The following is a 22,260-nucleotide window of genomic DNA, read 5'->3' on the forward strand; positions in this document are numbered from 1 at the left end:
AACTAAATTGTATTCCATGAATGGCTGTTAAATTCCACATGGGTTGATTTGTATCAGTATAGATTCATGAAACTCTACGATTAAACCCTTGAATGATTAAATTAGAATTAAATCACGATATTTAATTATTGTATGATGTTATTTACATATTTTATGCCTACTATGTGTTTGGTTGAATGCCTAGATGAAGGGAAAGTGTCTAATTAGATTGATATCATGAAATCCCCATGTACGTACAAGCTTCTGCCTATCACATGTTTGATGAAATGCTTCAGTAAATGTATTAAGATGATTTTTATGTATTCAAGTAAGTCATGCTTTGTCAGTTTCCTTCCATCGAGTCCTGGGGATACTTGTATGCGAAACATTAGCTGTGCACCTAGAGCCATGTCATATTTTCACGATACTCTCAGTTAAGCTATGAATCCTTAGACTTCAGATAGTCTTATGACTTAGGAAAAATATCCATGATCTCATAACTCAGTCAGTTGTCAGATATCAGTAGTATTTCATCAGTTAATGAAACTTAGTAACTCAGCTCATGTTCAGTTCAATAAATCATGTTCAGTGTCCATTCAGATGGGAGTATGAATTAGCATCGAGTGAATCCAAGGATAGGAACACACACTATCAGATGAGGGTGTTATCCTTAGAATTCATCCTTGCATTCCAGAACTATGTAGCCAGCATAGGTTGAGACATCAACACTGTCCGATGAGGGTTCTTGAGGTGGATAAGCACTGTCAGATAAGGGCCCTACCATTTTCTTTTGGGGACACTATCAGATAAGGTTCGCCCACAGCTTGTCCTTAACAGTGGAACAGTATTGACACCCTTCCAATTAGGGTTACAGATTGGAACCCAACTCAGCCATAATGGCGTATCAGTTAAATACTACCTCCCACAGTTTCATCACCAGTCTCAGTAAAAGAACTCAAATAGTTCTTCAGATTCAAGACTGTTAGATACAGTCAATTTAGATATAGTAAGGAACTCAAATAGTTCCATCAGATTCAGGACTGTCAGATACAGCCACCCATGTTATCAGTTACATTCAGATACAACTATTTATGCTATCAATTATATCAGTTATTAGTATGTCATGTCATCAGTATTCAGATTCAGTAATCATGATATCACAATGTTAATTACAGTTACATCTTTATGTATGCATTCTCGCATGCATGTTAGACAGCCAGCTAGCATTATTCATGCATGTTAACTCTTGCATTAGCCTACCTTACATGTATACTCAGTACATTCCATTGTACTGATGCATTTGTGCTATGGTGCTTTATTTTTATGTTACACCATAGGTTCAGAGACACGAGTTCCAGATTAGAAGTAGATTCCAGTCTCAGTAGTCAGAATTAAAGTGAGTCCTCATCCTTCGAGGACATGATTATTTCTCCACTATTTCATTGATTAGTTATTAGTTGGAGTTAGTTGGGGACATGTCCCATCAATTCTTTATTCAGATTATTCAGACAGTAGAGACTTTTAGTCTAGATGCAGACTATTATGTTTCAGACTTCAGTGTTTATAGTTTAGTTTTAGGTATTGTATTACCCCACAGATATTATCTCATCCATGTTATTTTCAGTATTGAACCTTATGGCCTTTCAGTGCTTGTTTCCACATTATTCAATATTTTATGTAGTATACAGGTATAGATATCAATCATGGGCTAGCTTATAGTCCTTCGGGGTCCTAAGCACCATGTAGCATTCCGGTTCAGCAAATCGGAGTGTTACAATACTAAGCATACATAAATGAATAAGTGGATCCAAGATCAAAACCCATAGTTGGCTAATAGCACACAAAAATTGTACATGTAATAGCAGCATCCTAAGAATCAGCCTCCAACCTACCAGATACAAAATATAAATGACCTCGCTCACTACCTAGTTGGGTGCCTGATGACCACATATCCTACCTGTCTGAGAAGCTCCTCGAGAACCCTAGGGACTACCCCATGCCCTACATACCACCTTTAGCTGAGGGCGGCACTGCCCTAGCTAAACACTCTGTGCTGTAGGAACAACTGCCTCACGATGGGGATACTCTCTAGAATAATAATCGACAACCTCACAATCATAGCATGCCACTAGAACTTCATTCTGACCAAAAGATCCGGCTGACCTAAAATACCCACTTTGGAGAGAAAACCCAAAATATGCACCTATCAAAGACTGTCCACTGCTCATCCCATTGTAATCGTTATAGCTGGGCTAACCCTATAAGTAATTTAAAGTGCAACATAAATGGGTCTAGTAGACTAACCTTGATACTTATAAGACTGACACAAAGGGTATGTACTCTAAGAACCCCTACCTCTAAACTGTGAGCCACTCCATCTCCCATTTAAACTACCCTAGAGATATGGTCTCTTCTCGCCACCCCTTTGGGCCTTGCATTGCATCTCATCCATAGTATGTGTATAATTAGAAACCTCAGTGAAAGACCTGCCAGCTGCAACCAAACTTAAGTATCCATATAAAGAGGAAGTCTTATCTCTCTAATAAAACACCAAACCCACTCAAAATTAGTCAGTAAGATAACAGTAGGATGTTTGGCCAACTCGTGGAATCATTACTCATACTCTAGAGCTTCATAGAACCTTGGTCTAATCTCGATAACTAATATCTCAAATGATGTCAAAGTCTACAAGGCATATACTTCTCTAAGAAAACCTCATAGAACTGAGTCCATGTCAAAGGAGGATATATAAATGGTCTAGAATCAAGATAACCTTTCCACCAATGTCTAGGTGGCAAGTCCAACTAAAAAAATAGCTTAGTAAACCCCATGATTCCCAACTAGGCTTAAATTACAGATCTTATCCACACAAATAATGAATAAATCAAATGCATCCTCAATCGAAGACCCTAGAAATCTTGGTGGTATCAATCTATAAAATCTACCCACAATTTTCTGCTCATCAACAGACATAGCTAGATAGAAGGCTACCAGTGCAAGAGGGACCTCAACTTTGGGAGTCATAGCTATAGGCTATTCCCATACATCCGTACCACTTTATTCTACAGACTAAGTGTAAGAGGGACCTCAACTTTAGGAGTCATTGCTATAGGCTATGCCCATGCATCCATACCACTTTATTCTATAGACTAAGCCCTATAAGATAGTGCACTACTAACCAAACCCAACAACCGAACTAAGATATCTCTGAACAGTGAGAAAGAAATAAACCCCAATATATCCCGGGCTTCCCTAGTCCACCAATAGCAAGGGTGGAGAAACCTATGGTGTGGGAGCAGTCAAAAACTGGGGAAAGTTCCCTATCTCGACCCCTAGCTTGGGCTGCAATTAATACCTAATCTCTACCCCTAGGTCATCTACAAGCTCTCGCAAGAGCCTTATTCGGGGACTCGGGGTCGTTATCTCTAGTTTTTGTAGCTCTTGTCTTGACCATCTGCTAAAGAGTGAAATAATTGTGAATTTTAGAAACCAACACAGACTTGACGCATGAAGTGAATGAAGAAAGTGAATTGTCCTAAGAATGCTTTATAGCTTCCAAGAGATAAGATACGAATGTCATCATTTTGATTAGTGTAACTTTACTAAACACTTGCTCTTTTACCAAAAGTACCAGTAAACCTAGGCTCTGATACCAATTTGTCATGACCCAATTTCTTAGGTCATGATGACACCTACTTTAATCACCAGTAGGTAAGCCAGACTATAGCCCAAAATGACAAGTAATGGGCTAGTTAGTGAAAGTTATAATGAATACTAAAATTAAGCATACAAATAGATTGTTAGTGATAAAATATAAGTTTAATGTCATACATATAAATAAAAGAGAGAAAATAGCAAAAGAGTATGCACAACCTGGTAAGATTGGTAGAAGAGCGACTAATCAAAAGAATAAGAGTACTAATAGTATCAATATACAAATAGTATTGAAAGAAAAGACTGTCCTAGAAGTAGTAAAAGGAGAGAGAGTTAGCTTTGGCTCTAAAAACTTACCCTATCTATAAACTCTAAAATTTGCTAGATAGAATGTCAGCGATGACAACTAGTACTTGAATCTATATCAAAAAAGATATAGAAGTGTAGTATGAGTACCGAAACAATGGTTACTTAGTAGGCATAATCAACTAACTGAGCTAGATTATCATAAAAACAGAATAAGATGCGGGAATATAAACTGAAGTTAGGGATAATAGGGAAAATTTGAAATAATCTAGTTGATAGATAATAAATATTAAGGTAGATCATATAAAAAAGAGTAAAAGCTAACTACAGCGTTACTGGGCCCCTATAAACGAAGAAGGCACAAATAAGAGAAGGATAATCTAATTGAGACCCTATAAACCTAATGATGCAATCAAGAGAAAAGTAAAAAAAATAATAATTATAAAGTATTTGGTCACCAAAACCATATTTGTGAATCCTTTCTTACTATACACAACATACTCGAGCCAAATCCTTAGTATAATAACTAAACCATAATACAAAACTTGAACCAAACTCTAATGTCACAAGTGAATAGTAAATATAGGGCTTGGACTGGTCTTTAATTATCATAAATGAATAGTAAGTGTCATACTCAAATCAATATTTAAATATCATAAATAAATGGCAATTGTTGAGCTAGAACCCTTCTTAAAAATAAATGTAGGTTACCAAGTCTAGTCAAGAATAAGAAAGATGTCTAAATCATCCTAGGATCCAAGATATAATGGCCCTCCAGGTCATTTTTAATATTTCTACTCATTTTTTCCATTTAGACCTTTCCTATAGCTATCCCTAGTAATTTATGACTTGACAGAACTGACAGTTTGATTATTGGGCAGTTCATTTGATTTTTAAAGCCAATTTTCTATCTTTAAGTCTTTATTGGTTCAAGTTGGGCAAAAGATTCAGCAAAATGATATCGTATGCCAATTTTGATAGTTCCAATAACCCCGGAGCACCAATTTTAGGCTAGGTGGACTCTTGTTTTAGGTTTTGAGGCTTTCAGACTCATTTTGAGCTATTAGACGGAGTTAAGAAAATAGAACGTGGGTGTGGGATCCACTTTTCATCAAAATAACATTAGATAGAAATTTTAACTATGTGATTGAGTCTAGATCATCAAATTTGATAGGGTCACATAGTTTGTTTGCATATACAGGTTTTAGGATGAATCTTGAGGGGTTGGCACAGCTGGTGCTAGTGTGGTGCATATGCCCAGCTGGTTACTTAAACGACCTAGAATTGGCCCACTAATATTGCTTAAGGTAGTTTTCGATTGTCATGACCCAAAATCCAAGGGTCATGATGACACTTGTCGCGATGAATCTTGACAAGTATGCCTATCACCCAAACTAATAATAACCCCAAGGTAAGGCTTCTAGAATGAAGTTGAACCATATAAGTATAATTAATGCAGAACGAATATAATCAACAATACAACCATAACTCATAAAACTTGATGTCAACAGTATAAGAACGTATCTAGTACCACTTGAATCCAAATGAAATATATAAGAAATCCAATAGATACAACTCTATCTCTGAAAACTAGTAAAGAAACAATCAAGCATCACGGGACACACCCGAACCTGAATCTGCACCAGAAGGGTATAGTAGGAGTGAGTACGGTCTGCTTGTACTCAGTAGGTATCATAGGCCGACCCAAAAAAGTAGAAAATAAGACATACAAAATACACACGAAGGACACGTCACCCGCAATCAGAAAATGTCTCACAAAGGTAGTCCACACTGCTTGCACTAACACTTTTATAATAACATATATATTGCAACAAACCAGAAAGGATCACATGTATTACTATATAACACATACAAGTAGAACAAGGAAGGACAATATATATACACAAGATCATTAAGTACAAGTATAGGGTGATAGAAAAATTAGATAAGTAACAAATCAAAATGGAAATACAATCAAATCACAAGCATAATAAAGTAAATTCAATGAGAATGATGATGATGATGATGTTGATAATGTATGAGGTTGTCGCACAACTTTTGACATCATCACATAGTCTCCGTATACACCTACGGAGCTAAAACTTCATAATGTAGGACCCATGGGTGGTTCGTCAAATTGTATACAATCTATATATCATATCTCCTCCCCGAAACATCCCTTGGTGAGGGTTTTATAAGTCTCACAATATCTCTTCCCCATCACATCCCTCGGGAAGGATTTTCAAAAGGTGTTACAAGTGTTACTCAGGTGTTTCTAGATGGTAACAGTGTTTCATGAATGAGTATGATATGAGGATGTAATGCTCACAACCAATTATATTAAGTACCTCTACAACCAGCCACATGATGTATTTCCACAACCAACCACAATGATACTTTTACCAATCATGTGAGCCAATATCCACTCATTATTTTCAACCATCCATGAATTTCCACATGTTTCATATGCTAATACAGTATAAATACATCACAATATACCAATGGTACTACAACACTCTTTTTCATCAATAACATACACTTATTCACATGCGTATAAGGCTATCAACTTCACAAAAGACCCTACACGGTCACACATATCATATAATGTCTCTAAACTAAAAATTATACCACATATGGGGCCTAATACAGGCTCAACACATTAATATAGACAAGTTAATGATTAGTTCCCATTCTTTTAACATGTATTTTGTGTAAAAATTAACTATCAAGCCCAGTCTGAAAGAGTTAAGCTATAATATGCCTCAAATGCTGAAACCGGTTTGCTACAATTTGATCTCAAAGCCCTACTCCTCACGAACAAACACAAAATCAACTAAAACATCAAAATATAGAATCTACACATCAAAAGAAAGCTAACAACACCTATATTACCTAGTTTCAAGTTGGTATTAAAATGGACCCCCAAAATGAGTTTTTGAAAAAGAAGGGCAAAATTGTAACTTTATTTCAAAAATATGTTCCCCATGTATTCAGTAGTCTATATCTGAATATCTAAGTGAAAACAAGATTCAAATCGAAGAAAAATCATTTTCAAGCTTTACCAGGTAAAACCTTTAAAATCCATTTTAAAATCAAGGTTCGATGTTGTTTTGAAGATGAAACTGAGGAAAAACTAGTATTTATAGGATTAGGAACATTACTTAAGTGAAAAAGAGTTAATTTGGGGTTTAATATGAAGAAATACAATTTTGGGCCTTCAGAGCTAAAACCTCTAATTTCCACTTTGAAATTCAAATTAAAACAAGAATCTAATAATAAAGATTGAAGAAATTAGTTGAAATAAGTGTAATTGGGCTTACTCAATCTTAGAAATGGTGAAAATTGCTCAAATCCACGAAACCATAAGTTCCAAGTTTCAAAAATGGTAAAAAATAACAAAAGTTAATTTATATATACCCAGGTACTGCGATCGCATGCGATCGTAGACCTTGGGTCGCGATCGCAGTACCCTGACAGCTAGAGGTGTCATGATTATGAACAAGGTTCATGATCGAAGCATCACCTCTACTATCCCTGTCATGATCACGGGTGCACCGAAAAATAGGTGTACTAGTTGGGGATTTGGTTCAATCCAAGTCCCATGGGCCCCTTAGGACTCATCCAGAACCCATGAATGCAAAAGAACTATGCAACTCTATCAAATTCGATGATCCAGACTCAATGATAATATCAAACTTTTTAAAAAACATTATTTTCACAAAGTTGACCCCTGAAACTCAAAAACACAACTTTTCAAACTGAGGGTCAAAATGAGATTTAAAAGCCATAAAATCACACCAAACATGTTTCCACCCTAAAATCGATGTTCTAGATTTGATGGCACAGTCTGTTCAGCCATCCGTTGGACGGATCAAAAGATAACTATAGATGTCCATAATAAGGTTCTTGAATCCACCAAAAACCACAATATCACATAAATGACAACAAAATATATCGATAATTGTGCCAATTATCCCCACACTGCAGAAACACCACAATGCAACTACGAGGAGGGAAAAAATAGTTAAATCACACAAAACACATATCTCATATATTTTATCTTAATTTCAGTTTGTTACATCATCCATTACTAAAAATTTTGTTCGTCCTCAAAATAAGGGAAAGAAATACCCAAATCAATGAAGAATAGGAGATATGAATTACATATACCAGACTCGATATCCCAAATAGCATCATCTATAGGTCGATGTCATCACAAAACTATAACCATAGGGATAAATAATGTACCATAGAAATATAAAAATTTTGATGCTTAAAACGTGAAAAATATGCAAGTTTCTGAGGCCTTGTAGATAGATATGATCCATTTTGGGTAAGTTTTGTAGAAAACCATATTTTGAATGATAAGTTTGTGAAAATGGGCAAAAGGGGATTTTTGGCCACTTTTGGAGCGATTATGGATGTTTGGAATATTTTCTGACTTGATCATGATTAATGCATGTTTGAGATCCAAAGAAGAGATGAAAAACTAACTCTCGACACGTACCAAGTCAACATATGGTTGCAAGAAGGACCTACAGACCACATATACAAAAACAAGGTGCCAGAAAGTTAAAATCCTGATAGCTGAACATTACAGGACGCAGGTAGTACCTATGCCCTGCCAAACCGTTGGTGTAGGAAGTTGGTGGTCACTAACTCAGTTTTCCCCTATTTTGTTCGGGCTTAGTTTTTAGGGTTTTATTTTGTACTATAAATACCTTTATGTACTTTTTAGTTAGATATATATGAGAGATAGAGAGTTGACACTTTTAACGCTTAGAAATATATTTTGATTTTAAGATCCATCTTTGATCTTGTTTTTCAATTGTATTGACTTTTATTGATTATTCAATTTACGGTTATGGGTTTTCTTTTATCTTATCTCTGTGATTTCATCTTTACTTTCCAACATGAATGTTATTGATTTGTTCACAATCATGAGCGGCTAAAACACATAGCTAGGGTTGTGGAAACCCTGGAAAATTGATGAATTAGGGAAATTGTGATTGTTGATGGGAAAGCAATACCTAGGACATGTATTACTTTATCTTTATTATAATAGTTGTCTTAGCGGTTGCAAATATTAGGATCCCACCTAGATATTACTACTTGCTCTAACAAAGGGGTAGTACTTGGAAAAGATAAAGACAGTAATTTGGGGAGTTAATAGTCGATCCATTGCTGCAGAATGGTATATTGGAAGGATTATTAGCCTTAATCTATTAAATTGAGACTCAAAAGGTGATATTTAAGTGGTACTAGGGTAAGGTTTAGTAACACAACACTCTCAGACTCAATAGGTAAAAGTTGAAATCTTCTTACTCATCCAAAAGACTGTAGGAGGTATATAACTTATTGGTACTACATGCAAGGTATTAGGTTAGTGAAAAAATGCATGATTAACATATGGAGTTGTTATGCCAGGGGGAACACAATCCTAGTGTTCACCCATAACTAATTTAAACTATAGTTAATATTGTTACTTGCTCAAAACTATTACAAATAAATCCCCCCATTTACTTTCTAGTACTTCCGGTAGACTACAACTGTTGGTACCGATAAACCACGTGTTCCAATGGAATTCAACCTAAACCTTAGATGGGTTACTATATCTTGACAATGACCATACCATCACCTAAAAGGAGGTGTTGCGTGGATGTCATCAAGAAATTAGTGCCGTTGCCGGGTAACATAGTGTTGATTTATAAATAAAAGTCATTGTAGTTTTTGAATTTTTCTTTCTGTTCTTAGTTGGGCATATGCCGGTGTATACCTAGCACTCAGAGTAGAGGCAGCCCCTTACTCCCAAAAATTTTAGAGAAGATCCTACAACCACATAGTAGAATGTCAGAGCCAAAGAAGGACAATCTCCTTAAAGATAGAGTTTAGGATAGTGTTAAGAGACAAACAGTAGACCGCCGAGCATCACTTGATGAAAATCAAAATAGAGGCCGACTTCAAGTGATCCCAATAGATTAATTTTTTTAGCCATATATTGATGATAAAAAAGATTTGAGATACGATGAACCGGATGATACAAGAGCCATTATCTATCTTATTTTACCTCCTGATGTCAAATTCAATATCTCGAGTGCTATGATCTAACTCTTATACATGAAGGGTGTATTTGCAGGGTTTCCTATTGATGACATAACATCAAGCCATTTTACTGGAATTTACAGTTCATACATATATCTAGGGATGAATCAAGAGGCGATTAGATTAAGGTTGTTCCCCTTTTCACTTAAAGAAAAATCATTTTTATGGCTAGGGGAATTACCAAGGGGATCTATTACCACGTGGAAAGAGTTACATAGACAATTTGATTCGTTCCTTTATCTAGGGTATTGCAGCTCAAGGATAAGATCTCTAATTTTAGGAAGCTGCAGTCTTAGTGCATGTATGAGGCTTGGTTTAGGTTAAAAATGAAGCTAAGTATGGTGCCTAACCATCAGATTTTAGGGACGAACTTAATGGAGTTATTCTATAGAGCCTTGACCATCACCTCTAGAGCTATGGTAGATACTATCTATGGAGGAGATTTTATAAAATTATGCTAGGAGGTAGTTTTTGATGTCTTATACTAGACCTTTCTCACTAACTGAAGGTGGCAAACTCCAGAGGAGAGAGAAGTTCTGGTACTTACACTATTAGAGCTATTAGTGACCAAAGAGTAGCTGATGATTTTATAGCACAAGAGATTATGCTATTGAAGACTGATATTGGTGTGTTGGAAAAGTAGTATGTGATCATGAATTTTGAAAAAGTTTATGCAGTAGGAGAACAGGGTACATTTTCTAAAGCTTATGAGTTTGTATTAGAAGAAGAGGCTATTCAGACCATCAGTTGAAGGGTTTCCAAGCCCAAGGGTAAGGGAACTAACGTTGGAACTCTTATGACAGATATAGAGTCCACAGTAGGTATTGAGATGGTGACTGAGACATAGATATGGTGACTGAGACATAGATATGATTACAAGTAAAAAGGATATAGGTATATTCCATCTGGCAGACGAGATACAAAATCAAGAATGGAAGAAATGCTGAACAAAATGGTGAAGGGTTAATAAAATTAGAAGAACAACCTTAAGGAAATTAAGGCTAACATTTCAGGGTTGACCCAGAAAGTGGAGTCTCATGCCACTACTATCAAGCAGTTAGAGCACCAGTTCAGGAAAATATCTTCAATGATCAAACAAAAATATCTTTTACTCTTCCAAAGTGAAAAATTTTATAGTGCACCAGCTATAATTCATTGTCTAGCTATCACCACTAATTATGGTGCCACAACTGATGATCCTCATGTACCTGCTATTGAAGAGTTAAAGATTGATAGCACTGAGAGTGATGAGATACTTGAGGCATAGTCCAAGAAGTTGACAAGCAGTGATAATAATTTTGAGTATGATAATGGTGAGGATTGGGTTGTCGAGCCCGATGATTATATGGACCCTTATAGTGCGACCCCTTCCTTACCATTAGTAGAAAAAAAGAAGGATCCTGGAGCAGTTACTATTCTATGTTCTATTGGGATTTTTAATATCAAGCAGGCTTTATATAACTTGGGATCAATTGTAAATGTGATTCCCCTAGTTATGTACAAGATGCTGAGGATAGGGGAACTCAAACCTACATCTATAAAGCTGCTGATGGCTGACTCATCTATAAAGAAACCGGTGGGTATTTTGTGTGATGTAGAAGTGAAGGTTTCATCCTTTATATTCCTCACTAATTTCACAGTTCTTAATTGTGAGGTGAATTCTCAGACCCCCATTATATTAGGTAGACCCTTCCTATCCACTGGTAGGGTATTTATTGATATGGACTTGAGGGAAATCACCTTTAAATTGAATGATAAGCAAGTAGTGTTTGATGTATGTATGACTTTTCAGCAACAAGACAATATATGAGTGGTGTCTGTAATAGACACTATTGATGAGGATGTTGCTGTAAAGGCCATTGCACCAAATGCACTAGGTGTTGGTAAAAGACGCATAAGAGATAAGTTCACAGAGGTTGAGTCTCCAGATTTAAAAGATATTAGGGAGGAGGTGGACCTACTTAGAGCAGAGGTGTGCTCTCTTACTGAGAGCCACATATTAGCCGCCCCATCAGTTGTATCCCCAATTATTCATCCATTACCTTTGCGTGGTACAAAATACTTTAATTTATTCGCGAAGAATGATGTGTCGGTCACCGTATTTGGGACCAAGAGAGGCCAAGTAAGGGAATTACAGAATTCATACAGGAAATATGATCAAGCCTTGAAAAGAGCCACCCATGATTCAACGAAGACTGTATTTATTGATAGGCAGAGGTTTGTTGAGCTAGATGCGGGTGTATATTCTCATAGTGCACCTCCACCACCATGGCCTCTGCCTATTACTATACCCTAATCTAGGGAATATCATGACACAGACTCTTAGTGCATCCCAGGTATGTTCTCACTTCCCTCTATTTTACTTTATTTTAGAGCATTGAGAATAGTGCATAATTTTTAGTTGGGGTTTGGCAAAATATTCCACCGTGGATTTTTATTACTGTGCTTCTTTTCCTGTTGGCCGTGGCATGGTTGTAGAACTACATGTCTAGGTTAATTTTGCGTTGTATTGTGTTTTTCTTTGTAATGTGTTATGTTAGTGTAATTAGGAGATTTTTAAGCATTTAGGGCAGTAGTCATGTTTTGATTGATTTTTGATACCTCTCCAATTTTTTTTGTGTTCTAGAACTGCGTGGATGTATATATGTGAACATTCTAGATCTTGTTATGACATTAGAATTATGGACATGATAATCACTTGCTAACAATTGCATGAATTGGATAGGTAGTAGTTGGTAATATTGACTCTGTGCTATGTGTGTGTGAGATACTACCTATTTCCATTTGTGTCTTGAATTCAAAACTTACCTGGTTAGTCTTTCTTAGGTTGAAAGATAGTCGGTTTGGTAAGGATCCTTGGTCGTTTTTTATTTTAGTCCACTTTTAGCCTAAATGACCTTCTGTGTGTTAATTTTATCCCTTGATCCCTGTTTTGAGCCTTATAAGCATATTTTTATTATTTCACCATTCACCTTCCCATTTATATTACAATGAACCCGTTTTGGCCTTGGTCCATCTTGGTAGAAAAATAAAAGAAAAAGGAAGAAATAAAAAGAAAAAAATTATGAAAAAGTGAAAAAGAAAGAATAAAAGAACACACCTAACCTGATTGTGCAATAAAAGAATAAAAGGGAGACATAAGAGTGGAATAAAAAGGAAATTGGAAAGTAAGTGGGACCCCAAAGTTAGTGTAGTAACAAGGAGGCTTAGTCACTTTAAATGTCCATATCTATCATACCAGCCCTAAGCCTACATTATAAGTTAATAAAAGCCCTATAGTGATCCTGACTTGACTATCTGAATGCTAAGGTAAAGAAAATAAGGGCAAGACTATGGTATTTGACATGCATTGACCGAAAATTCTTTGTTGAGTGTGAGTATCTCTTGACCTTCCTTGTATAGACATGTATGATTTCAAATGAGTGAGTGGGACATCCTTATTGTGAGGGCACTTGAGTCATGTTACTAGCTATATGCTTGTTTCGGGTAGTGTAAGTTGTACATATGAGTGGTTGTCTATTGCTAATGTAGTTGCCGTAAGTTGTACATATGAGTAGTTGTCTATTGATAATGTAGTTGCCATACCTTGATTCCTTTGTGTCACATTGTTGTGCTTCATATTTATACATAGTTGGTTTTGAAAAGTGAGATTAGATGGGATGTTGTGCTTTGAACTAAATGTGGTGACTGACTGCCTTGAATAACTTAGATTCTCCTAGTTAAGCATCATTTTTGTTTTGTTATATTTTTGTTGCTTGAGGACATGCAAACGTTCTAAGTTGAGGGTGTTGATGTGCTATAGAAATATGGCACTTTCGATGCTTAAAAAAAGAAAAATATAAAAGTTTCTAAGGCATTTTTGTTAGATATGATCCGTTTTGGGTATGTTTTGCAGAAAACCATGGTTTGGATGATAAGTTCGCAAAAATGGTGAAAAAGGTATTTTTGGCCACTTTTGGAGAGATTATGGATGTTTGGAATGTTTTCTGGCTTAATAAAGATCAATGCATATTTGAGATCCAAAGCAGAGATGAAAAAATGACTCTCGGCACCTACCAAGTCAATATGTGGCCGCAAGAAAGGCCTACCACATGTACACAAAGCAGGTGCCAAAAAGTCAAAATCCTGAGAGCTGAACATTGCAGATTTTTCTCCTTCTACCTGGGTTATAGGTAGTACCTGCACCTTGGGCTGGGCCACTGGTAGTACCTGTGCCCTGCTAGACAGCAGGTGCAGTAAGCGGGTGGCCACAGACCCAATTGTCTCCTATTTCGTTCGGGTTTAGTTTTTAGGGTTTTCTATTGTACTATAAATACCTTTTATGTACTTTTTAGTTAGATAAATATGAGAGATAGAGAGACGACACTTTTAACACTTAGAAATATATTTTGATTTCAAGATCCATCTTTGATCTTGGGATTCCAACGTATTGACTTTGATTGATTATTCAGTTTATGATTGTGGGTTTTCATTATCTAATCATTGTGATTTCATATTTACTTTCCAACATGAATGTTATTGATTTCTTCACAATTATGAGTGGCTAAAACCCATAGCTAGGGTTGTGTAAACCCTGGCAAATTGACGAAGTATGGAAAATGCGATTGTTGATGGGAAACCAATTCCTAGGGCATGAATTGCTTTATCTTCATTATAATAGTTGTCTTAGCGGTTGCAAATGTTAGGATCCCACCTAGATATTAATACTTTCTATAACAAAGGTGTAGTAATTAGGGACAGATAAAGACAGCAGTAATTTGGGGAGTCAATAGTTGATCTGTTGCAGCACAACGGTATAGTTAACTGGGACCAGGGTAAGGGTTAGTAATGCAACACTCTGAGACTCAATAGGTAAAGGGTGAAATCTTCCTACTCGTCCAAAAGATTGTAGGAGGTACATAACTTATCGGTTCTGCCTGAAAGGTATTAGGTAGGTGCAAAAACGCACGATAAACCTTTGGAGTTGAGATGCTAGGGGGAACATAATCCTAGTGTTTACCCATAACTGACTTCAGCCAGAGTTAATATTGTTACTTGCTCAAGACTACTACAAACAAATTCCCTCCCTTAATTTCCAGTACTGCCTATAGACTACAACAACTAATACCTACAAACCACATATTCCCTTAGGATTCGACCCCAACCTTAGTTGGGTTACTATACTTGATAGCGACCATACCATCATCTAAAAGGAGGTGTTTCTTGGATGCCATCAATAACTCTTGAGCGTATTCATATAACATCCCTAGACAAAATAGAGACCGACTTCTAAACAAAAGACAACCGCTCATCTATCTGAACCAACTCCCAAAAAATGACATGAGAATCATTAGGAATGTAACGACGAAAAATGAAAACCAAAAAACTGGATGAATAACTAATAAAACTGGGGGCAAACCTAACTCATAAGCCACATCACCAACAGTCCGAAGAATCTCAAATGGACTAATATACATTGGTCTAAGTTTTCCCTTTCTCCCAAACCTGATGACACACTTTATGGGTGAAACTCCAAGGAAAACACGATTGCTAACACCAAATCTCAAGTCACGTAGTCTACGATCTGCATAACAGTTTTGCCTACTCCGAGCCGCTCGAAATCAATCCTGAATGATCCGAACTCAATCCAAGGACTCACAAAGCAAGTCCGTACCTCGTGGTCTAGCCACAGAAATATCAAACCAACCAACTGGAGAGAGACAACGCCTACCATAAAAGGCCTCAAAAGGAGCCATATCAATACTGGAATGGTAGATGTTATTATAAGCAAACTCTGCTAAATGCAAATGTTGCTCCCATTGTCCACCATAGTCTATCATACACGCACGGAGAATATCCTCTAAAATCGGGATAATCTACTCTTATTGACCATTAGTCTGGGCGTGAAATGTTGTGCAAAGGTCAACCTTCGTACCTAACTCATCCTGAAAAGTCTTCCAAAATTAAGAAGGTTATTTAGAGCCTTGATCTAATATGATTTACACCAGCACACTATGAAGTCGGACAATCTCGCGAATATAGATACGGGCTAGCCTTTAAGCACTGAAGGAGACCTAGACTAGAAGGAAATGCGTAGACTTAGTCAATCGATTTACGATGAACCAAACCCTATCAGATCCAAGAAAGTACAAGGCAACCCGATCAAGAAATCCATAGTGATCTGTTCCCAGTTCCACTCGAGAATGGGTAACCGCTGAAGCAATCCACCAAGCCTTAAATGCTCAGTCTTCACCTACTGTCAACAAAGGCAACAAGCTACAAAATCCGCTACATCCTTCCTCATACTACACCATCAGTAATGCTACCTCAAATCACGACGAAACTCCAAATCTCAGAACGCGAAGTAGGTTTAGTCCAATTATGAACTGTTGCAACCTTGGTTGGATCAACCATAATACCTTTCTTAGTCACCACGTGACCCAAAAAAAAAACTCCAACTAAAACTCACACTTGGAAAACTTGCCATACAACTTCTCATTCCTTAATCTCTAAAGCACAATCCACAAATACTTCTCATGCTCAACCTCACTCTTAGAATAAACAAAGATATCATTTTCAAATACAATAATAAAAGAGTCAAGAAACGGTAAAAAAAACCCAGTTTATTAACTCCATAAACTCATATGGGGCATTGGTCAACCCAAAGGACATAACCAAGAACTCATAATGACCATATCAAGTCTGAAATGCTGTATTTGGAATATTCAAAGATCTAATCCTCAATTAGTGATATCCGAATCTCAAATTAATCTTCAAAAATACCGTGGCACCCTAAAACTGATCATATAAATCATCAATACAAGGAAGAGGCTACTTATTCTTAATCGTCACCTTATTTAATTGCCAATAATGAATACACATACATATATACCTATCTTTCTTCTTCACAAACAAGATAGGCGCACCCCAAGGCGATACACTATGTTGGATAAGTCCCTTATCCAACAACTCCTGTAACTGATCCTTCAATTTTTTTAACTCGGTTGTGGCTATCCCATGAGAAGGAATAGAAATAGGCTTGGTGCCCCACTTAACATCAACAGCAAAATTAATATCATGATCCAAAGATATACCAGGCAAATCCCTAGGGAACACATCTATAAACTCATGAACAAAACACATAAAAATAAGAAAAGGAGGTAAAATAACACTAGTATCATGAATATGATCCAAGTAAGATAAACATCCCCTCTCAACCAATCTACTAGCCTAAACATAAGATATTATTCTCTTAGGACCTAAATGAAGTGCACCCTTCCAAGCTATTCTCGGAACACCTGGCATAACTAAAGTCACAGTTGTAGCAAAATAATCTAGGACAATATGATAAGGATCAAACCAGTCCATACCCAATATAACATCAAAATTAACCATATCTAACACAAGCAAGTCTACCCAAGTCTCATGCCCCCAAAAAGTCACAACACAGGATCGTATATCCGGTCAACCACTAAAGAATCTTCTATTGGTATAGATACATGAATAGGCATGGCAAGAGGTTCACTAAGAAAATCAAAAATCAACACAATACATTCATACACATAGGAGAAAGATGACCATAGATCAAATAACATAGATGCAGATCTGAAATAAACGGGAATGATACCTGTGATCACAGTATCTAAAGCCTGCATCTCTAGCCTAGTGGGTATAGTATAACACTGACCACGACCACCAACTGGATAAGTAGTACCTGTATCTCTAGTCTAGTGGGTATAGTATAACACTGACCACGACCACCAACTGGATAAGTAGTACCACGACCACCACCACAGGATCCACTACTTCTTCTTCTTATACCTCTAGAAGAACCCCTATCTCTCACAACTAAAATAAGAGTAGCTCTAATTATACAAAGGGGACAGTTCTTGTCCAGATGACGATTCTTATCACACATAAAGCAACTTCTATACCCCAACTTAATAGGAGAAGGTACCACTAAGTTTAGACAACTACCCTAAAATACTGGACCAGTAGACTCACTGCCTGAACTCTATAAGGTTACCTGCACTAGTTTACCATGATACCTATAAGAACCTCTGAAATCCCTACCTCAAGAAGCCTTACCTTTGAACTCACCAAAACAATGCACCTTCTTGGTGCCTCCTTGAGATGCTCGCAGAATACACTCGGTTATCTTAGCATGATCATATATACTCTGGAAAGATGCTCCAAATCACCATCTAAGACGTCACCAACTAAATGGATAAATCTAATCTCATCACAAACTTCTAAATCTTCTTAAAATCAGTGGAAATACTAGCATAAAAATATCTAGACATGCATGGAAGCGTGGCTCGTACTTTGCAATAGTCATAGAGCCCTACTCCATATGATCAAACTTATCTCGCATCTGATCCCTCAGACTGTAAGGAACAAATCCAACTAAGAAGGCATCGACAAACTAATCCCGCATTATCTTAGGAGAATAAAGAGGTTTATAACCAATAAGTGACATCCACTAATCTCTAGCAGTATCTCTCAACTGATAAGTAGTATAAGCAACTCCATGGGACTCAAGCAAACCCAAATTATGCAAATTCTTTCGATAATAAATTAAGAACTCATAAGCATCTTCATCAACTGCCCCACTGAATCTAGGAGGACCCAAATGGGTAAATTCTTAAACCTCTTCTGATCTTTAGGAGACATAATAGTACTCACAACAAAATAAGGCATAGTGAATCTAGTAGGCTGAGATCCCATCTGGGGAGGTAACGTAGATGAAGGCTGAACTCTCTATCCTAGAACAAAATACAAAGATTTCAATGCTAAAATAGGAATAGTACTTGGTTCTGAGAAGTACTCAAAATCAAAGCAGGTGCAACTGAAGGATCCACACTCAGAACTGGAGGAACACCCAAAGTAACAAAAGGAGAACCTTTTAAGCAGGTCAGCAAATTCACCAACAACCCTTCAAAAATTGGGGCTGACAAACTCTGAGGAATTAGAATTGAAATTGCACCCCTGACATACTCAATGTGAGGCTTAGGGGAGAGTCCCCTACTACTCCTTCTAGACAGGGATAATCTATGGCCCATCCATCCCTTCGAATTTATATATGACTCGAGGCTCTCTTATTGAATAAAGGCTTTACACCTCTACAATCGCGGTACCAAGTCAACACCATCTGTGTAGAAAGAGTGAGACACAACTCAGAACAAAAAGTATAAAATAAATTTGCATGATAAGAGATAAAATGAGGGAAGATTCTTAAAGACATCCTATAGCCTCTAGAAGATAGATACGAACATCTATATACCAATATGCGAGACTCTATTAGATATCCTATTTTTACACTTCTGAGACTAATGAACCTGGCAGCTCTAGGACTAATTTATTATGACCCAAAATTCAAGGGTCATGATGGCACTTATCATGGTGAACCTGAACAAGTATGCCTATCATCTAAGCTGATACACAAGGGGGAAAAGACAATAATAACCCTAAGTTAGGGATTCTAGAATAAAGCCAAACCATATAAGAATAACAAATGCAAAAAAAATATAATCAATAATACAACCATAACACCCAAAACGTAATGTCAACAGTATAAGAATGTATCTAGTATCACTCAAATCCAAATAAAATACATAAGAAATCCAATAGATACAACTCTATCTGTGAAAACTTGTAAAGACATAGTCTAATGATAGAGAAGGATAGTAGAAGACATCTGGACGCCTAAAAATCATCCACTACCTTGAAAGCTCCAATAATCGCTCGAGTCAACAAATGTAAGGCACATCCAAACCTAAATTTGCACTACAAGGGTACAGTTAGAATTAGTACGGTCTACTTGTACTTAGTGGGTATCATAGTCCGATCAAGCAAAGTAGAAAATAATACATACAGAATACACACTAAGGATATGTCACCTACAATTAAAAAATATCCCACAATAGTAGCCCACACCACTTGCACTAAAGTTCTATAGTATCACATATATTGCACAAACCATAAAGAATCACAAGTAAAGGATTTAACACATACAAGTAGACAAAGAAGGATAATAATACATACAAGATTATCAAATACAAGTATAGGAAGATAGAACAAATAGATAAGTAATAAGTCAAAACAAAAATATAATCACATCACAAGCATAATGAAGTAAATATAATGAGAATGATGATGATGTTGATAATGCATGAGGTTGTTGCACAACCTTCATGATAGTCTAACAATCTCTGTATACACATACAGAGATAAATCTTCCTAACGGAGGACCCATAGGGGTTCATCAACCCGTATATGATCCATATATCATATCTCCTCCCTGGCACATCCCTCGAGCAGGGTTTTATAATGTGTCAAAATATCTTATCCCCGACATATCCCTTGGGAAGGGTTTTAAAAAGGTGTTGCAAGTTTTATTTGGTGTTGATACGATGGTACAAATGTTTTATAAATGAGTATGCTATAAGGATGTAATGTTGACAATCTTTTACATTGAGTATTTACACAACCAATCACATGATATATTTCCATAACCAAACACAATGATACATTTCCACAACCACCTGAGCCAATATCCATTTATTATTTCTAACCATCCCTGAACTTCCACATATTTGATATGCCAATAAAGTATGAAACATCACAATATAAAAATGGTACTAAAATACTCTTTTTCATAATTAAGATACAACTATTCATATGTGTATAAGGCTATTAACTTTGCAAAAGACCCCACATGGCCACATATATCATATATTGTCTGTAAATCAATAAATATACCACATATGGACCTCCACACGGGCTCAACACATTGAGATAGCTAAATTCCTAATTGGTTCCCACTCCTTTAATATGAATTTTGTATAAAAGTTAACTACCCAGCCCAGTCGAATAGAGTTAAGCCATAACCTACTTCGAGTGCCAAAATTGGTCTTCTACACTTGGATCTTGAAGACCTACTCCTTATGAACGGACCCAAAATCAAATAAAACATCAAAATATAGAATCTACATATTTAAAAAAAGCCAACGACACCCATATTACCTATTTTTAAGTCGGTATTAAAATGGACCCCCAAAATGGATTTTTGAAAAAGAAGGACAAAATTGTAATTTTATTTTAAAAATATGTTCCCCATATTTTTAGGTGTCTAAAGATAAAATCCCCAACAAAAATGAGTTAAAAATGAAGTTCAAATCAAAGAAAAATCATTTTTAATCTTTATAGGATAAAACCTTTGTAATCCATTTTAAAATAAGGTTTGAAGTTGTTTTGAAGATGAAATTGAGGAAAAACTAGTATTTATAGGATTAGGAACATTATTCAAGTGAAAAGGAGTGAATTTGGGATTTAAAATGAAGAAATACAATTTTGGGCCTTGGGGACCAAACCCCCTGATTTCCACTTTGAAATTTGAATTAAAACAATCTAATGATAAAGATTGAAGAAATTAGTTTAAATGAGCGTAATGGAGTTTACCCAAGCTTAGAAATAAAGAAAGTTGCTCAAAACCACAAAATCCTAAGCTCCAAGTCTAAAAAATGGTGAAAAATGAGTAAACCAGGTATATATATATATTCCCAGGTTCCGCAATCCCAGACATCGAGTCACGATTGCAGTACCTCAATAGACGGAGGTGTCCAGATTGTGGACAAGGGTTGCGATTGAAGTATCATCTCTATTGGCTAAGTCTTAATCGCAATATCACCTCTGCTAGCCCAATCGTGATTGCAACACTTAGTTCGCGATCGTGGGTCCACCAAAAAATGGGTGCACTAGTAGGGGAATTAGTTCAATCCAAGTCCTTTCGGGCCCCTCGAGACTCATCCAAAATCCCATGAACACAAACGAACTATGCAACACTATCAAATTCAATGCTCTGGACTCAATGGCTATATTCGATATTCAAAAAAATATCATTTTCACAATATTGACCCCCAAAATTCAAAATCATAACTTTCCAAACCGAGGATTGAAATGAGATTTAAAAACCATAAAACTACACCAAATATGTTACCATCCTAAAATCAATGTTTCAGATCTGTTGGTGCTGTTCATTTAATGATTTGTCATACGAATCAAAATATAACCATAGAATTCTAGAATAAGGGTCCTGAAGCCACCAAAAATCATAATATCATGTAAATGGCTTCAAAATACATCAGAAACTATGCCAATCACCCCCACACTGCAGAAATACCACAATGCAACTATCGGTAGTGGTAAAATAGTCAAATCATACAAAAACACATATTTCAT

Source organism: Capsicum annuum, chromosome 9 (assembly GCF_002878395.1).
Source record: "Capsicum annuum cultivar UCD-10X-F1 chromosome 9, UCD10Xv1.1, whole genome shotgun sequence".
NCBI lineage: Eukaryota > Viridiplantae > Streptophyta > Magnoliopsida > Solanales > Solanaceae > Capsicum > Capsicum annuum.